Below are 17715 nucleotides of genomic sequence, written 5' to 3' on the forward strand. Positions count from 1 at the left end.
TCCTCATTTTGATACTCTCTCTCCTCCCCTCCCCCATTCACTTTTTTTTTTTTTTTTTTTTTTTTGTTGTTGTTGTTGTTGTTGTTGTTGTTGTTTGGTCAGAATCCTTTCCAGGAAGATACACATTTCCTGCCTCTCCTTCCTTTGCCCTGACGGTTCTGTGGAAAAAGCCAGGGCCCAGAGATAATTTGCTGCCTCCCTGCTTGAAACTATGTTAGACACCAAGGTAAGGGAACATGTCTGGGATTAGTGAGACTTCATGAGGCAAAGAAAGGTGTTTGTATGTGAGGGTATATGTGTGCATGGAGGGGTTGTGTGGGGACTTTGCATTAATATTTGCTCATTCTGATACAGCAGAAATTGCCTCAATCTCATCAGATCATAAGATCATTAGCCATTAGTATGAAGCCTAAAAGGCTTTTGAAGGGCAGAATACACAACTATATTGCTCTTTGGGCAACACCTTTACTTCCATAAAATATCAGAAGGGCCCAGTAGGCTAAGAAGCTTCATTTTGGACTGCAATGGGAATACTTTCAGTGAATTGGGAAAATTTTTCTTTCTGGTCAAAAATCTTCAAGCACCTTTTCAGTTGAAAGGGGGACTGCTATATTGGGATGTGCCTTCTCCAACTTATATTAGTTGTCTTTCTCCTGTACAAACATATGTTCTTGCCTAAGAATTTCACTAAATTAAATTTCTGACAGCTCATCAGTAGCAACTACTGTGAAATTCCCTTAATTTTATTAAATCAATAAATGCCAGATACATGCATTGAATTAAAAATGCATCAATATGCTAAGAATGACAATCAAATGGTCATGGTCTTTAGAATCAAATATGCTATTTAGTTAGCATTATTTAGATTTATCTTTCTTCTTTGGGCCAGGACCTGGACAGCAAAGTTTGTCTTAAGCTTTGAAAAATCTTTCTCTCTGATTACTATTTACATTGAACTCCACAAATGAAGTATATGTTTGACAACAGTGATACAACAGAATCGCACATTTCTTGTCAATCACTGTTTTTCATCATGGGAATATGTTGTCTTTTAGAGCACATTGTTCTGTGTAAATATCATCCTCAGGAGTAGAACTCTATGCGTGTGCTTGAATAGGCACATATGCAGACATTGCAATGATCTATGTTTACACATATGAATTTACTATACCTTGATGAAGATGCATTGATAGTTGTTAAAGATTTGGCAGTGTTCTCTCAGCAACAAAGCAGATTAAAGGGTATCTCCCAGCATAGTTAAATGAATTAAAGGAGAAAGAAATTTTATAATTTTAAAAAAGTTATTTGTTTACTGAGCTTAATTTGCTTTAAAAAATTTACACTGTAGTAGAATGACATTTTTCAAGTCCTTAAACTTAACACGGTATTTAGAAACTCACACACTTTGAATTATTCCTTCTGTACATGAAAGGGCATCTCAAAGGTGACTTATCAGAAGCTAGTCAGTTAAGTTGTAGTCTAGTGGGCAAATTTGCAGTTAGTCTTTACTGAAAGTTTTAAGTGTATTAAATACTTGGAAAATTAACAGGAAAAATAGTATCTTATTTATAGATATTTGTTCTTAGTTGCTAATAATGCTAATAATTAAAAAATTCACATCCTAGTGATGTGAGTGGCAAAAGCAGCATAGAATTCTGAATATGTAGCATTGGGTTCCCAACATTATGCAAGAAAAATCTTTATTTGATGAAATAGGCAATCAACTGAAATCTATCCTCTTTAAATAAACTGATTCCCCTGTATTTTCCCAGTGTTGGTGTAAGTTGTTGTCTGTGATGTCCCTCAGGGCTCTTTCCTCTGCTCTCTGATTTGGTATATAAAAGCAACTCTGAGTGATGGATTACTGTGCCACTGCAGCCTGTGAAGGATTAATTTGTTTCATTGATTTCTCTTTAGGCAGATTGCCAGAATTTGCTGCTTCCCACCTTTCTCCAAGTCTTCCAGCAGTAATAGACAGTAATAGCCTAAGACAAATCAGCCCATTCTTATAAAAATAGAAGCACGACATCTGAGAGTCCCAGGGAAGCTATGACAAACTTCTTTATTGGTATATTGGGAACCCATGAGTTGCATCATTTGTTTTTAAACTCAAAAAAGAAACAATTTTTGAACTGTTAACTTAAAATCCATATATAAACACTTATCATTAAAGAAAATAAAATTCCTATAATATCACTTTCCAAAATATTCTGGTCCTGGTTAGTGCAGAAAAAGGGGGACATATCTGTCAGTCTTTTAACTCCTCTATTCATCTGTTTTATTGACTAAAAATCCAATTTTTATGTTATGTTGAGACCTTAAATTAAATGCGAAGATAACTATTTTGAGTTAATTTGCCTCTAAGCATTAATAGGATTTTTATTCCAAAGAATTTTTAGGAACTCTGGACAAATACTAGAATTGTCAGAGCAGAAAGTCCTCAATGTATGAATCAGACAATCAACATTTGCTAAACACCTACTCAGTGAAAGCACTGCCCTGGGGATCATTCTAATACATATTGTATGGACAAAGATTAGAGAGTTCTCTTCCCCTTGTGTTCAGGAAGCAACAGTGGGTTTAAAAACAACAACAACAAACCCCCCCACAAATACTGATTCTTTCTGAAATGTTTTTCCAGCTACAGATGTGAAATAGGCCAGTATACAAATCTATTTGTTTCCCTTCTGTAGTGTTGAAAATTATATTGATTTAATGTTCTCAAGTTATACTTTTTATGTAATTAGTAATGTAGTAAAAACTAATATTGTCATGTGCTAATGTCTTTTCTTCCTCCGTTGTTCTATGGAGCTGTTACATGCCATATCAGCAAGTTTACACTTTTCTTGTGTTTTTCTGAAAGAGAAGAGGAACATCTGTTTCAATTATATATCTGCATCATAATTATAACAATTAAAGAGCTGCCATGTAAGTATACAGTAAATATAGTTTGCTGAATGACCTATACTTTTGTACTTGGAAAACTTAAGTGATTTTGGAGCCATTGAACAAAATTTGTTTTCATTATCTTTTCTTTTTCTTCCTCTTCCTATTTCTCCTCCTCATTTTCCTCCCCCTCATTTTCCTCCCCCCATTCCTCCTCTATTTCATAGAGAGTTTTAGAAAAGTAATTCTTTTCTCTTAAGAATAAGATACTTGATGCTAGTCATGTTCTATTTTGTATAAGAGGAACATTTGAAATGGAGAAATATACATACACATGTCAGATTGTTCAATGTCGTTTGTGAAAGAATTTCTTTTTCTAAAGAGGGCATACTAAGATTATGATTCAATCATCAGATACGTCCCCATATTAACTTAATAATAATGCTAGAACAACACCGAAGTGAATTAGTAAAAAGAAAATCCAATCCACTTGATGTTATTTATGCTTTTATTTAGTTTTTACATCTTGTTTGGCTGGAAATTGGGAAAAATTCAGTTACATTTTTATTTGTGATCATTTTTACTTTCTTGCTTTGCTTTAATATAACATTATCATGTTTATGTTTTAAACAAGACAGGAGTATCTAGAAAACCAAACAAAAGACTCTTTCCATTGATTGACCTTTAAAAAATTCTGGGAAATTAAAAAAAAAAGTTTTAGTTTTTGGGTAGAACAGGCAATTTTTTTCAAAGGGTCTATACATAAGGCCTGAGATATTGATCCTTTTAAAATGGCATAGAAAAATAAATGGAATTTTAGAGCTAGCAGTGTCTCTAATGAGTCCATTCCCTTGTTTAGAGAAGACAAAACTGAGACACTTGATTAACTGTGCTGAGACTAGAATTCTAGTTTCAGTTCTTAATCTGTTCTTCTTATTACTTGTCAACTATAATTTTGATGGACTCCCTGTTATTTTCATATGCAGGAATAATAGATTCATATGACTTTATAGCTAAGAAAACTAGAAGAGAAAACTTTATTACTAAAGAATCTTTTTGGAAGAGACTTTCTCTTCCCTGATTTTACAGTATCATATAGGAAGTTGGTGTAAAGGTCATGAAGATAAGGAATTTATCCACATCCTGCTAATATCACATATCCTGGAAAGAATGAAAAGCTTTACTCTCTTTGGGATATACTTGTACTAGACTCCTTGTCTTGTAGTTAATTTTTCTGAGGTATTCAAAACAAGTGAAATTAGGAGGTAGAGGTAGATAAGCTATCCAGTTAAAATGCTATCACAAATCTGTTGTGTAACATTTTAAATGCTATAATTTAGTTAATAGTTAAATAGTTTAAACTGTACTTTAAAAATATTATAATGGTTCTTTATTCACATGAATATGGATGTTCCCCTCATGGGCATAGGATACAAGTCATCCATGTCTTCTTCCATATGATTTCTGTTTATGTTCTCATGTTAATCCTTTGCTGTGGAAGATATTCTCAATATGCCAGAGGCTAACCTGGTAACCAGAGGCAGTCCACTATTAGTTATAATTTAATTTTGCTAACTACTAGTATACTGTGTTTTCTGATCACAATTTATTGGCTAGCTTTTATGCAAATTATTTAGGTTTTTTTTTCATTCATTTAATTTTAATTTATTTAAAAATTGTCAGACATTAATTTTTTTCTTCCTCTCATCTTCCTGCACTCATTCTAAAGAAAGTCAGAAACTTGTATCATCTAAGCATAGTCAAGCAAAACAAATCTCCACTTTGGACACATCCAACAATACATTTATTATTCTGTATATTAAACCATGGCTTCTGTTATATGGTGGGTACAATATTATATATACATTTAAAATACACCAGGAGAAATGTTGGAAATCAAACAAAAATCTTTTCTGGTGACCTTTAAAGATAAATTCTTATAATTGTCTCCAATACCCCCACTCAGAAGTACATCTGTGCATCTTCTGAACTCTCATAGTGTTTGGTGTCTCTCATGTAGTTTACCTATGGTGCTTTGAATATTATTTATTTTCGCATGTGTAAAATTATAAAGTTGGAAGGAATTTAATGATCATTCAGTTTCACCTATATCTAGACAAGGGTCCTTTCTAAAACATAATCAACAGAGAGTTATCTAGCTTTCACTTGGAGATATTTAGTGATGGAGAAGTCACTATTTCCAGAGGCAATCTATTTAATTTTTGGATAGTTACAAAATGTTTTCATATATCAAATTTAAATTTATCTCGCTATAACCTCTTCTTACTACTCACAGTTTTATCTTCTGGGGTTCACAAAACAAACCTAATTCCTTGTCCTCCCAACTCCCCACTCACCATCTACATTTTAGTCCTTCAAATATAAAAAAGAAGGCTATCATGTATTCCTAAAAGAGGGGATTCTTAATCTTTTTATGTCATAGACCCTTTAGCAGTCTTATAAAATGTATGAACCTATTCTCAGAACAATGTTTTTAAATGCTTAAAATAAAACACAAAGAATAATAAAGGAAATCAATTACATTGAAATATAGTTATCAAAATATGTATTAAAAAACCAAACAAGTTCACATACTCTAGTTAAGAACCACTCCTTTAAGTCTTTCCTCTTTCAGATGAAACATTCTTGGTTCATTCAACTGATTCTCATATGACATTTTTAGAATGTTTGATGTCCTGGTCACCTTTCTCCAGAAAATCTCCAAGTTATTAATGTGCTTTCTAAAATTCAGTATCTTGAGTTGAAGATAATACACTAGATATGTACAGAATAGGATCAGATACAGTGTGACTATGACCTTCTTAATACTGAGCACCATGCTTTTTAGTGTAATTGAGCTTTTTTTTTGTGGGGGGGGGCATATATTTAAATAAAGCTGGGGGAAGAGAGAGAAATTCCACCCTGAATCTTTCATCATTTTCATTCTGAAATCTATGAAGATTCGTGGGTCCTTTTGAGATTGGTGCCATTATGTCTACAACATTTAACCACACAAATTTGTGATAGTATTGTCTAAAGATAGATTTATTTAGTGGGAATAATGAACACACATATATACCCATATGTACATAAGTGCTATACATACACTTACACATATGGTGAGTTAACTCAATGGTGAATATACCAATGTATTAAATATGGATTCTTTAACAATAATACTAGAAATATAAACTAAACAATTATTCTTAGCAAAAAAATTGCGCTATATCATCTCTCCTTCACCTAGAGGGAGAGACTTCTACTTTGGCTTTTCTAGCAGAGATACTAAGAAATAAATGAGAAAAAATTAGGAAATTACTGCCAGATTTCCAGTCCTCTGAACAATGTGGAAGAAGGTCAGAGTTGGGGCATCTTCTCTGCTTGAAATCCAGCAGGCAAGGGAGAAAGTGAGAAAGAAAAAAACCTTGCTATTTCATAGTGGTTCATAGAGGGAAAAAAAAATCTTTCACTCAACTTACCAGCTCTTCTGGTGATCTAGTTAGCAAGGAGTAAGAGACAGGAGAAGACAAGAACAAAACTTCCAGATGCATTACCTTCTACTTCATGTCAAACAAAATTACATATTTCCAAGTCACATATCTCCAATAAATCTCAGCTTCACCTGCAATGACCTCCTACATTGAAAGACTTGCATATGGTAATAGTAGAGTCTAACCTTATAAATAGATCATCATCGCTTCCATTCAAAATTTCATGAGCATTTAGAGGCCACATTTCTTTTTTTCAGGAGAACCCTGGAAATGGGAAAACAATAGAAAGTTTCTTCTTTAATCCCATGATCTTTTCAGGAACAGTCCCATTGCTAGAGCTAGGTAGAGAGAGGGCAGGCTATTCTTTTTCTCTCACCCCTCTTTAGATGCCCAGATGGTGTCAGCTGTCATGCATGGAATTACCAAGTGTAGGCGTAGCAGAGGAGACAGCTATAGGATGCTAATTCTTGGAATTTTTTTTTTAATTATGACAATTTCAAGAAGAGTGGTGAATTGAGAATAGTTGTGATAATATCACAGTATTTACTAATATTAAACTTGAAGCCTACTACATTGCTCAAATAATTTTCAGATACCCGCCTTACCTCTACCTCTCATCTTGTATTTGAGCATTTGCTTTTTGGGATCAATATCCTACTGCTTAAATTCCTTGAGTGCACAGATAGAATCATAATAATAGTATTAATTCTTATTGATATAGACATTTATTATCATCAATTCATATTGATATAACAATTAATGTCAATTTGCATAGGACTTTTCCTCATAACAGTTTTGTAAACTTTTTTTTATATTTTTATATTCTTCAGAATGCCTAGGATAAAGTGTTCTTTGCACATAGTAGGTATTCAATAAGCATTTTTGAATTACATGAAATTGTTTTATATTGAATATATAATATTTAATAAATGTCCTTACATGTCTACCACTATGATCCAGGTTTAATTTCTTGTTAAGGAGAACACACACACACACACACACATCATAGTATGATGACAAAAACATTGGATTTGGAAACACTTCTTGAATGAGTCACATCATATTCCTGGATCTCACTTTCCTCATCTGTAAAATAGGGATAATAATCACTTCACAGAGTTGTTAATTGAAATAATGTGAGTAAAGACCTTTTGTCACTCACTTGTGTTTGACTTTTCATGATCCTGTGTTCCATACTGCCCATGACATTCTTTTGACTAAGATACTGGACTGGTTTGCCTTTTTTTGTGATGAAGATAAAAAAAGGTTAAGTGACAATCATTTGCCCAGGGTCATACAGTCAGTAAGTCTCTGAGAATGGATTTAAAGTCAGGTCTTCATGACTCCAGGAACAAGTGTTCTTTGCATTGAGTCACCCACCTGGCTCATAAAAAAACTTTAGAGATTTTAATGAGTTTTATGTCAGTTTTTTATTACATTACTCATCATCTAAAGAGCTTTAAGATTTTACAAAGGACTCTCTTCAAAACAACCTCTATGACATAGATGATGTAGATCTCATCATTCCTCTTACAAATAACATATTGAAGATCTGAATACTTAAATGACATTCCATTGTGATGGGCACTATGCATAAAAGATTTAATTCAAACTATCTCTCACAAATTCACTCTTTTTGCCAGTTCCATGTGTATATCTCTATGTATATGTCTATTTTTATATCTGCCAGTCAAATTAATATCTCATCTTTTCCTCTCTTAAAAAAACAAATCTGTAGTCAGATCATAAATGGCTTCTCATTGAATTAGTTGTGTTTCTTATGTCAAATGTTTTATGTAACTACAAACTGTTACCAGGACACCAAATTAAAGATAACCCCTATGTAACAGTATGATAATACATTCTTAAAATCTCTCCAGAGAAAGGCCCATTCTAAAAACAGCAGCTTGGAATTACATGTGTGTACTTTCTCTTTCAGATTTTTACTCTAAAAAATTTAATTCATTCCTAGTCCAGATGAGTAAGCTTGAGTCATAATGTTCAAGCTGCACAATGGAAAAGGAGCCTTGTCATTAGAGGCAAGGGATTTACAAACTGCTGTAAAATCATGACTTCTCCCTAACTGATGTTTCAAGACCAGAGAATTGATTTGATAAATTAACTACTTGCGTATTTCTGAAAGCAGAGGCTTGGAAGACTATAAAGTACAAATCCTTGTCTGCAGAAAAGATGAAGCTACTAAAGGTAACTTTATCAATGTTCTGAGTATTCTCAAGGTGACTATTTTATAACTACCAAACCAGAGAATCAACTTTATTCTGAAGAATTCAGGCCAAATTATCTTAAATGCTCAGTAGGACTAGTTTCAGTTAGAAAAATATCCACAGAGTTTGAGGAAAGAAAGAAGAGTTATAAGGAAGATTAACCAGCTCTACAGATTACATCCCTTTTTAAGCCATGCATTTTCGTATTCTTGATACATAGTTTCCCTATTAACTATAAGTCCTTTTTCATCACTTTTACATTACTATCTGGAGGGGTGTGTGTGTGTGTGTTGGGAGGGAGGGAGGGTGTGCGTATAAAAACCTTGAAGGGAAAACAGCTTACTTTTCATCTCTGGAAAATATTTAGAGCCTACATATGAAGGAGTTTGTAATCTAAAGAATTTTAATCATTTTCTCTTATTGGTTATAGAGATGCTACTTGTATGTGGGCATGGTTAAAATGAACTGGCCAGTGATAAATATATTTACTTTCTGTTCAAAAGGTGAACATAGAGTATAGTAGTGAGAAATCAAGATCTGAATCATTAAACCAGCATGGAAAAATAAAAGCAATCTTCAGTGAGGTCCTAGTGAGGTTATACAAAGTTATTACAGTCCATGATAGAGGTTCTTAACTGGGGGTTCATAGACACTCAAGATATCTGGGCATCTTCCCCACTCCCTCCATGCTCTGTGATTGTTATTTCTTGAACAGATTGCTCCATCTCCCGACACTAGGCATTTTCACTGGATGCTCCTCATGCCTGGAATTCTTTCCCTCCTCATGCTATCCTTGCTATATGATCTTTCTATATATCCACATAACCTTCATTTCTCATCTAAAATCCAACTTTTTTTTTTTATAGGAAGTATCTCCTAATCCTTCTTAATTCTAGTGCCTTCCCTTTGTTTGGCTATTTATAATTTATCCTGCAAATACTCTGTTGTACATAGTGGTTTGTATGCTCTCTTTGGCATTAGACTATGATCTTTTCTTTATATCCCTAGAATTTAGCACAGTGCCTGGCATATAGTATGTATTTAATAACTGTTAATTGATACTAGATGAGAAAAATTCCCAACGTTATTTTCAGTAAACTCTAACAGAATTTTAGCATTTACTGAAATTATGAATTTTAAATTTTTTTTTATTTTTTATTCTGAGGAAATGTTCATAGGTTCTACCAAACTGCCAAAAGGGGTCTTAACCAAAAGGTTAAGAAAAACTGGCCTCTCTATAACCTCACTCTTTTTTTCATGGCTAGCTTTTCACAAAGTTGGTACAATCTAAATAGGAACCATCAGAATCTGGTAAAAAGAAAACAAAACAAAACAAACAAACAAACAAAAAAACCCAACAGAACAAAACATTTTTGCTGCTAGATATTATGAAGGTTATAATTTACGTATCCTCATTTTTAATCTATTTTTACTGACTTCACTTTATACAAAAATAGGGTTTAAATAATCAAATAGGGCATTGGTATTCCATTTTCTATTGCTTCAGCCAGGAAACAATTTTCATCTATTACTTTAGAACAAGTCTGCCTTTGGGTATAGAGAGTTTTCTTCTGCTAATATTAGATTATCACAAAGTATAAAAGCTTGTTCATACTTTTTTATGCAGTATTTTGAATTCCAAACTCTTATTGTTTTGCTTATTATGAAGAATCTGTTACCAAGAGAAGCATTTCTTTCCAGGAAATTAGGCTTATTGTTCTTGAAACTAAACTAATTGATTAATCAATTAATATTTATTGAGTGCCTATTCAATGGGATAGATACTACAGAGAGCAGTGGAAGAAGCATTTGTGCCTATTTTCAAGGACATTTAGAATGTAAGATCCTTGAAAATATTGTTTCATTCTTTGTATTTGCATCCTTAATTCCTAGAACACGGGAAATGTCTAATAAATGTTGGTGGATTGATTAATTGGCATAATAATTTAAAGCTGGCTTGAACCAGTGAATATTGAACCACCTGGATATCTTTCTCTAAATATATATGAATTCATGCTTTTTACCACATGGTTGAATTAGGACTTTAAAGAAAAAGAAAACACATCCAAACTCATTTTACTACCCTAGTAAATATTAGCACTCTTTTTTTCTTCATGTATTAATTTAATTTTTCTTCATTATTATGAACTTAAATATCAACAAATGTGGACATTTCAATGTACGGAGAACAAAAAACAAGTATTATATGTGAAACTATGCAATTCTGCTATATCTAGTATGTTTTTAAAAAATATATAGTAGGGGCAGCTAGGTGGCTCTTTGATTAGAGCACTAGCTCTGAAGTCAGGAGGACCTGAGTTCAAATATGGTCTCAGACACTTAACATTTCCTAGCTGTGTGACTCTGGGCAAGTCACTTAATCCCAATGGCCTCAGGAAAAAAAAAAAAAGTATATAGTAAATTGAACATGACAAACGCAGTACTGCTCTATTCATCTTTGTCCCTTTCTGAACTTTTTTTTGGCACTTTCTTCTGTATACTTGTAAATAAATTAGTTTTGCTGATACTCTTTTCAACAGCATCACATATCAATTTCTTTCCCCAGTTCTTTCTCCTACTTCATAAAAACTCTCTATCATAACAAATAAATACGGGGAGTGAAGCTATTCTATGACTTGGTAGGGGAGACATTCATTCCAGATTCAGTCTTCTGAAGTCATGCTTGAACATTACATTGGTCACAGTTCTTGAGTCTTTTAAGTTGTTTTCATCTATGCTATTGCATTCGTTCTGCTTTTGTCAACTTCACAATGATCAATTATACCAATCTTTTAAAGTTTCTTTGACTTAATTTCTTTTTCTTATTTCCTTATTTCCTATTATTTCCTAATATTCAATTACAGTTGTATGCTATATTTTGTTCAACCATTCCCCAACTGATAGGGCCCACTAAATTTCCATTGCTTTGCTACAATGATAATGGTGCTCTAAGTATTTTTTACATATGGTCCTTTCACTTTATCTATGATCTCATTTATCTTTTCCAAATTCTAACTGCAATGATTTTGTTTGTGAATTTTGCAAATTTATGTAGTCAGAGTCATTCATTTTGTCTCCTATGATCTTCTACACTTTGTGTGATTAATGACTTTTTCCCTTTTCTTAATTGTTCTGATTCTTTAATTTCTTTGTGATATAGCTTTTTATTCTCATATATTTGAAGTTTATTTTGGCATATGGTATGAGATGTTGGTCTATACCTAATTTCTGCCAAACTGCTCTCCAGTTTTCTCAACTTATTGTGTTTATTAGTGAGTCTGTACTTCAATAGTAAAATCTTTGGGTTTATTGAACATTATATTTCCATATTGTTTTGTGAACATAATCTATTTTGCTGATCAACTTTTAATTTTTTTAATTAATACCCCCAATTTTTTATATTATTACTGTTTTGTAGTATGATATTTAGGTCTGGTGTTGCTAGATCCCTTTCCTTTGAGCTTGTATTTCATCATTACTATGAAATTCTTGACTTTTCCATATGGATTTTGTTTTTGTTTTTTCCATGAAGTAACTTTTTGTTTGATTGGTATGATACTGAATTTCTAAACTAATTTTGATAGGATTTTTACTTTTATTATATTGGCATGATTAATTTGTGAACATGTAATATCTCTCCAATTGTTCAGGTCTGCATTTATTTTTAAAAATTATTTTATAGTTGTATTTGTGTGTGTCTTTTCTGTGTGTCTTTTAAAAAACTGAATTCTCTGATATTTTATGATTATTTTACATATAATTGCTTTCACTATCTCTTACTTTTGATATTTGTTGGTAATATATAAAAGTCAAAGATTTTTATGGATTTAATTTATATTTTGCTATTCTAGTGAAGATGTTTCATTTTTTTTTTTAGTTAGTACAGTTTCTCCAAAGAAACCATGCCATTTGCATTTGTTTTGCTTTTCCTTCTGTTTATTGCTTCAAATTATTTTTCTTGTGTTATTTTCATAGCAACATTTTAAGGACAGTACTAAATAGCTGTGACAACAGACACACTTGCTTTACCTTATTCTTATTGGAGAGACCTCTAGCATTTTCCCATTATAATTCTTGTTTTAGATAAACACTATATATCAAATTAAGAAATGGTCCATTTATTTTTCATACTTGTGGTTTTTTTTTTAAACATAAAGTAGTATTGTATTTCATCAAAAAATTTCCCCCACATTTATTCATCATATGACTTTTATTGCTAATAGCATATTCATTAAGTTGATAGTTTCCCTATTCTAACCATTTCTGAATTATTAGTATAAATCCAACGTGGTCATAATGTACACCCTTTTAAATATATTGTTGTCAATTTTGTTAATATTTTATCCAATGTTTTCTCACAAATATTGATTAGAATATAGGCCTAGAGTTTTCTTTATTTATTTTATCCCTCCTTGTTTTAAATATCAGAAACACATCTTTCTCATAGAAAAAGGAGTTTGGTAGAGGCTTTTTCTTTTCTTTTTTTTGGTAGATGATTTATATAATACTTGAGTGAATAGTTTTTGAATGCTTAATATAAATTACTTATAAATCCACTTGGGGCTGGTTTTATTTCCCCTTTTTTGATTTAATTTAATTTGATTTAATTTATTTTTCTTTGGTTAGATGACTTAAATTTGTCTTGTTCTGTTAAAAGGAATTTTTTTTCTATTTGAATAGTGTTTAGCACTTTTAGTTATGAGTTTTGTTGGTGTATGTTGGGGAAAAAAAATTGTTTCCTTCATTTTCTCTTGATTTTTTGTGAAGTTTCCTTTTTGATACTGGCAGTCTAGTTTTCTTTTCTTATTTTGTGGTCAGATTGAGATCTGATCCCAAAGGATAATAAGCATGTGTGTGTGTGAATAAGTGTGAATGTGTATTGCACATGTAAGTGAGACAGATTTAGAGATAGAGACAGAGACACACACATGAAGTACAATTCAATCTGAGCTTACAGAAGAGATGAAGGATAGAAATAAATGACTATAATTATATATTACTAATGATGATAAGATTCTTTCTCTTCCTCCAACTCTTCCCATTTTGTAATGAGTAATGAGTAAATGGGAGACAAAGAGTGAAAAGTAAGGGATTATAAAGAAGGGAAACACACAATTAACAATCATAATTGTGAACATGAATATAAAGAAATCATCTGTAAAATGCCAGAAGATAAGAGAAAGGATCAAAAATCAGAAACTAATAAAATTGTTTATAAGAAACACACTTGAAAAATAAAGATTTACAGTTAAAATGAGGAGCTTGAACAGAATTTATTAAAATAAGTAGGGATAATAATCCCAATCTCAGACAAGTCAACAGTTAAAATAGAGAAAATTATTCTTAAAGGTACACAGATAATTATAGATACATATGTATGCACTCATTTGTAAATATGTGTATATATATTCATGCAAATGTGTATATATATATATGCATATGTACTAAAGGACAGCATCTAAATACTTGAAGGAAAAGTTAAAGGGAGAAATTTAATATAATTAGGGATATCAATGGTCACTTTTAAGATAGACAAATTTAACAAAAATATATATGGATTCCATATCTGGACATATTTATTGGCCTATGGTACCGATTTTTCAATTCCATCTACTATGCATGGAAAGATTTTTATTGAATTATGAATGATATTGTATCATTCAGAGTTCTCATATTATTCATTTTTGTTTATATATTATTTCTATTGTGTAAATTATCCTGGTCCTATTCATTTCATTTTTTGTCAGTTTGTAAAAACCCTCAAAATTGTTCATTTTTGCAATATTGATGTTAATGCATATTTTCTTACAGTTCTGGTCACTTCACTCTATATCATTCATATAAGTTTTTCCATGTGTTTTTGAAATCATCTATTTTCTCAATCTTTTATAGAACAACAACACTCCATTACATTCATACATCACAATTCGTTCAAACCTTTCTCAGCTAATGTACATCTTTTTAGTTTTTTCTTTCTTTCTTGTTCTTTTCCTTCTTTCTTTTTTGGCTACCAAAAAAGTAGTTCCCATAAATATTTTTGTACATACTAGACCGTTTCTTCTTCCTTTGATAATTTTTTAGTATATGGTTAGATGAGTCAAAGGGCATACACTATTTAGTAACTTTTTGTGTATAATTCTAGATTCATTTCCAAAATTGTTTTACCCATTCATAGACAGATCAATGTATTTGTTTTCCCACAAACCTCTCAACATTTATTATTTTCACTTTTTTTGGTCATTTTTGCCATTCTGAAGACTTTGAAGTAGAATCTCTGAATCATTTTAATTTGCATTTGTCTAATTAGTAGTGATTTGAAACTTTTTTTTTTTTTTTTTTTTTTTTTTTTTTTTTTTTTTTTTTTTTTTGCTATGTCCATAGATAGCTTGGGTGCTTACATTGTTTTTGGTAACAAAAAAGTTAGTTTTTGAATGTTTTCTTGATTGTGATGGCTTCATGCTATCATTATCTTATATCAAAATGCACAAGATATACTAAGAACAAGATTCATTGTTAATTATAGTGCAAATCAATTCAAACTTCAAATAATTTTCTTGATAATTCTGAATATTTTGATCTGTTTTCTTCTCCGATTTAATTAGGTCAGAATTGTTTTTAACAATGACTAATGAAGATCTTGTTTTGGGAGCAGGAGGTATGTGAACTTTACTATTTCCTTGTTCTCTTGTGCACACATTATTACTATTATATTTAATTTAAGGTATCTTTGTAGAATTAAAAAAATTACATGTTTTTCCTAATTTCATGAAGTAACTTTTTGTTTGATTGGTATGATACTGAATTTCTAAACTAATTTTGATAGGATTTTTACTTTTATTATATTGGCATGATTAAATTGTGAACATGTAATATCTCTCCAATTGTTCAGGTCTGCATTTATTTTTAAAAATTATTTTATAGTTGTATTTGTGTGTGTCTTTTCTGTGTGTCTTTTAAAAAACTGAATTCTCTGATATTTTATGATTATTTTACATATAATTGCTTTCACTATCTCTTACTTTTGATATTTGTTGGTAATATATAAAAGTCAAAGATTTTTATGGATTTAATTTATATTTTGCTATTCTAGTGAAGATGTTTCATTTTTTTTTTTTTAGTTAGTACAGTTTCTCCAAAGAAACTGTGCCATTTGCATTTGTTTTGCTTTTCCTTCTGTTTATTGCTTCAAATTATTTTTCTTGTGTTATTTTCATAGCAACATTTTAAGGACAGTACTAAATAGCTGTGACAACAGACACACTTGCTTTACCTTATTCTTATTGGAGAGAAATAATAATGAACTGTGTTCAGTTCTGAGTGACCCATTTTGAGAGGAACATTGATAAGATGGAAATTGTTGAGGAGTGCCATATGAGGACTGAATGGAAGAGGTGATAACATTTAGCCTGAAGGGTTAGGTTTGGGAGAGTAATGGTAGTTCTTTTCAAGTATTTGAAAAATTGCTATGTAGAAAAGGGATGGGACTTCAGGGGCAAAACTAAGAGAAATGAGTAGATTTTTTTTTTAATTTTTTATTTTATTTTATAATTATAACTTTTTTTTTTGACAGTACATATGCATGGGTAATTTTTTACAACATCATCCCTTGCACTTACTTCTGTTCAGATTTTTTCCCTTCCTCCCCAACCCCCTCCCCAGATGGCAGGCAGTCTTATACATGTTAAATATATTACAATATAGTCTAGATACAATATATGTGTGTAGAACCGAATTTCTTGTTGCACAGGAAGAATTGGATTCAGAAGGTAAAAATAACAGTTTACATGAGTAGATGTTTTAGAGTCTGATCAGATTAGAATAGTTAGAACCACTCTAAACGGGAATGGATTGCCTTAAGAAGGAGCAAATTCTCCTTTATTGGATATTTTTAACTGAAGGCTAGTTTGACCAATTGTTGGGGATATTGTAGAGGGCATTCTAGCATCTCTCAATTTACAAATATTGATTCTGCTACTATGCTAGATACAAAGCAGAATAAAAAAAAAATAATGGAAGTTCCACATAGCTCTGTTATGCTTGATCTTGAACACCTCTGCTAATACTGAGTTTTATTATATGTGAATATGTTATGGTTGGTGTGTCTAATAAGTACAATGTGTGGAAATAGACTCCAAGTCTGTTCTTGGAGGATAAAAAGCCTATCTAATATTTTTTAATGGGTGTTAATCTAGTTCTTACTACTCAATATATTTTCCTTTAAAAAGGAAATAGGGATTACAAGAAATTTATTTTATAGATGTCCAATATATGAAAAACACTATTCTAAGTATTGGGGAAATGCAAAGATAATAAAATATGATTCCTTATCTAACAAAGATTGCATTATCATTATGAGCAGGTGATACACGCATAAGTATACAATAATGTATTCATCTTGTTTCCTTATCATTCCTGGAGGACCATAGTGTAGGATAAGGATGAAAACATTTTTGAAAGTATTGAATATAAGGCAAAGAAGTTTGGATTTTGTTTAGTAGAACATAGGATGCCACTGAAGAACTTGGAACAAAGAATTCAGATGATCACATTGGTGCCTAAAGAAGATAGATTGCAGGAAAAACTATAGCCAGAGATAACAGGAGGTTGTTGCAGTAATTTGAGAAAATGGCTTATGAGGAGGGTCTGTCGTTGGGTAGTGATAGTGGGAATGGATAGAACAGAATAGATTTAAAAACTCTTTTGGAGATAGATTTGACATGGAGATGAGGTAAAGAGAAGAGTAAAGATAATACTGAGGTCACAAATAGGGGTAGTGAAACTGACAGGTGAATCAGAAGAATTGGGAGAAATTAAGAATTGTACTTGAGGTATGTTAAGTTTTGGCTATTTTGTGGGTCTCTTATTTTTATGATGTATGTCAACATCTTATGATAATTATAATTCTTATTTGTATAGAGTTTTAATCCTTCTTAATAATTATAACTCATATTTGCATAACATTTTAATGCCTATAAAATGATACTCATAAACAAGTCTGTGTCTAGAGAAAGTGTTATTGAAACAGAGATTTGTGTGTGTGTGTGTGTATGCTCAGATAATTTAAAATGGAGATGACCATATGGGAAATGTCAGGAACCTGCTTTTAGGAGAAG

The 17715-nt window shown here is 31.5% G+C and overlaps 1 long non-coding RNA gene across 26 annotated transcripts in view; it reads left to right on the top strand.

Annotated features, from left to right (window-relative positions):
* LOC141550946 (uncharacterized) overlaps positions 1-17715 on the top strand; it is a 110819-nt gene that overhangs the window by 14456 nt on the left and 78648 nt on the right. For 19 of the 26 annotated variants that reach the window (XR_012484710.1, XR_012484711.1, XR_012484707.1 and 16 more), the window contains exons 4-5: positions 103-2928; positions 15205-15257. The exons of 2 other annotated variants lie outside the window; for them this stretch is intronic. This is a non-coding gene — a long non-coding RNA (uncharacterized LOC141550946). Of the gene's footprint in view, positions 1-102; positions 8583-15204; positions 15258-17715 lie in introns of all 26 variants that reach the window. 5 more of the 26 variants (XR_012484708.1, XR_012484715.1, XR_012484709.1 and 2 more) reach the window with 5 other exon arrangements.

This window comes from Sminthopsis crassicaudata, chromosome 1, assembly GCF_048593235.1.
Source record: "Sminthopsis crassicaudata isolate SCR6 chromosome 1, ASM4859323v1, whole genome shotgun sequence".
Lineage (NCBI taxonomy): Eukaryota > Metazoa > Chordata > Mammalia > Dasyuromorphia > Dasyuridae > Sminthopsis > Sminthopsis crassicaudata.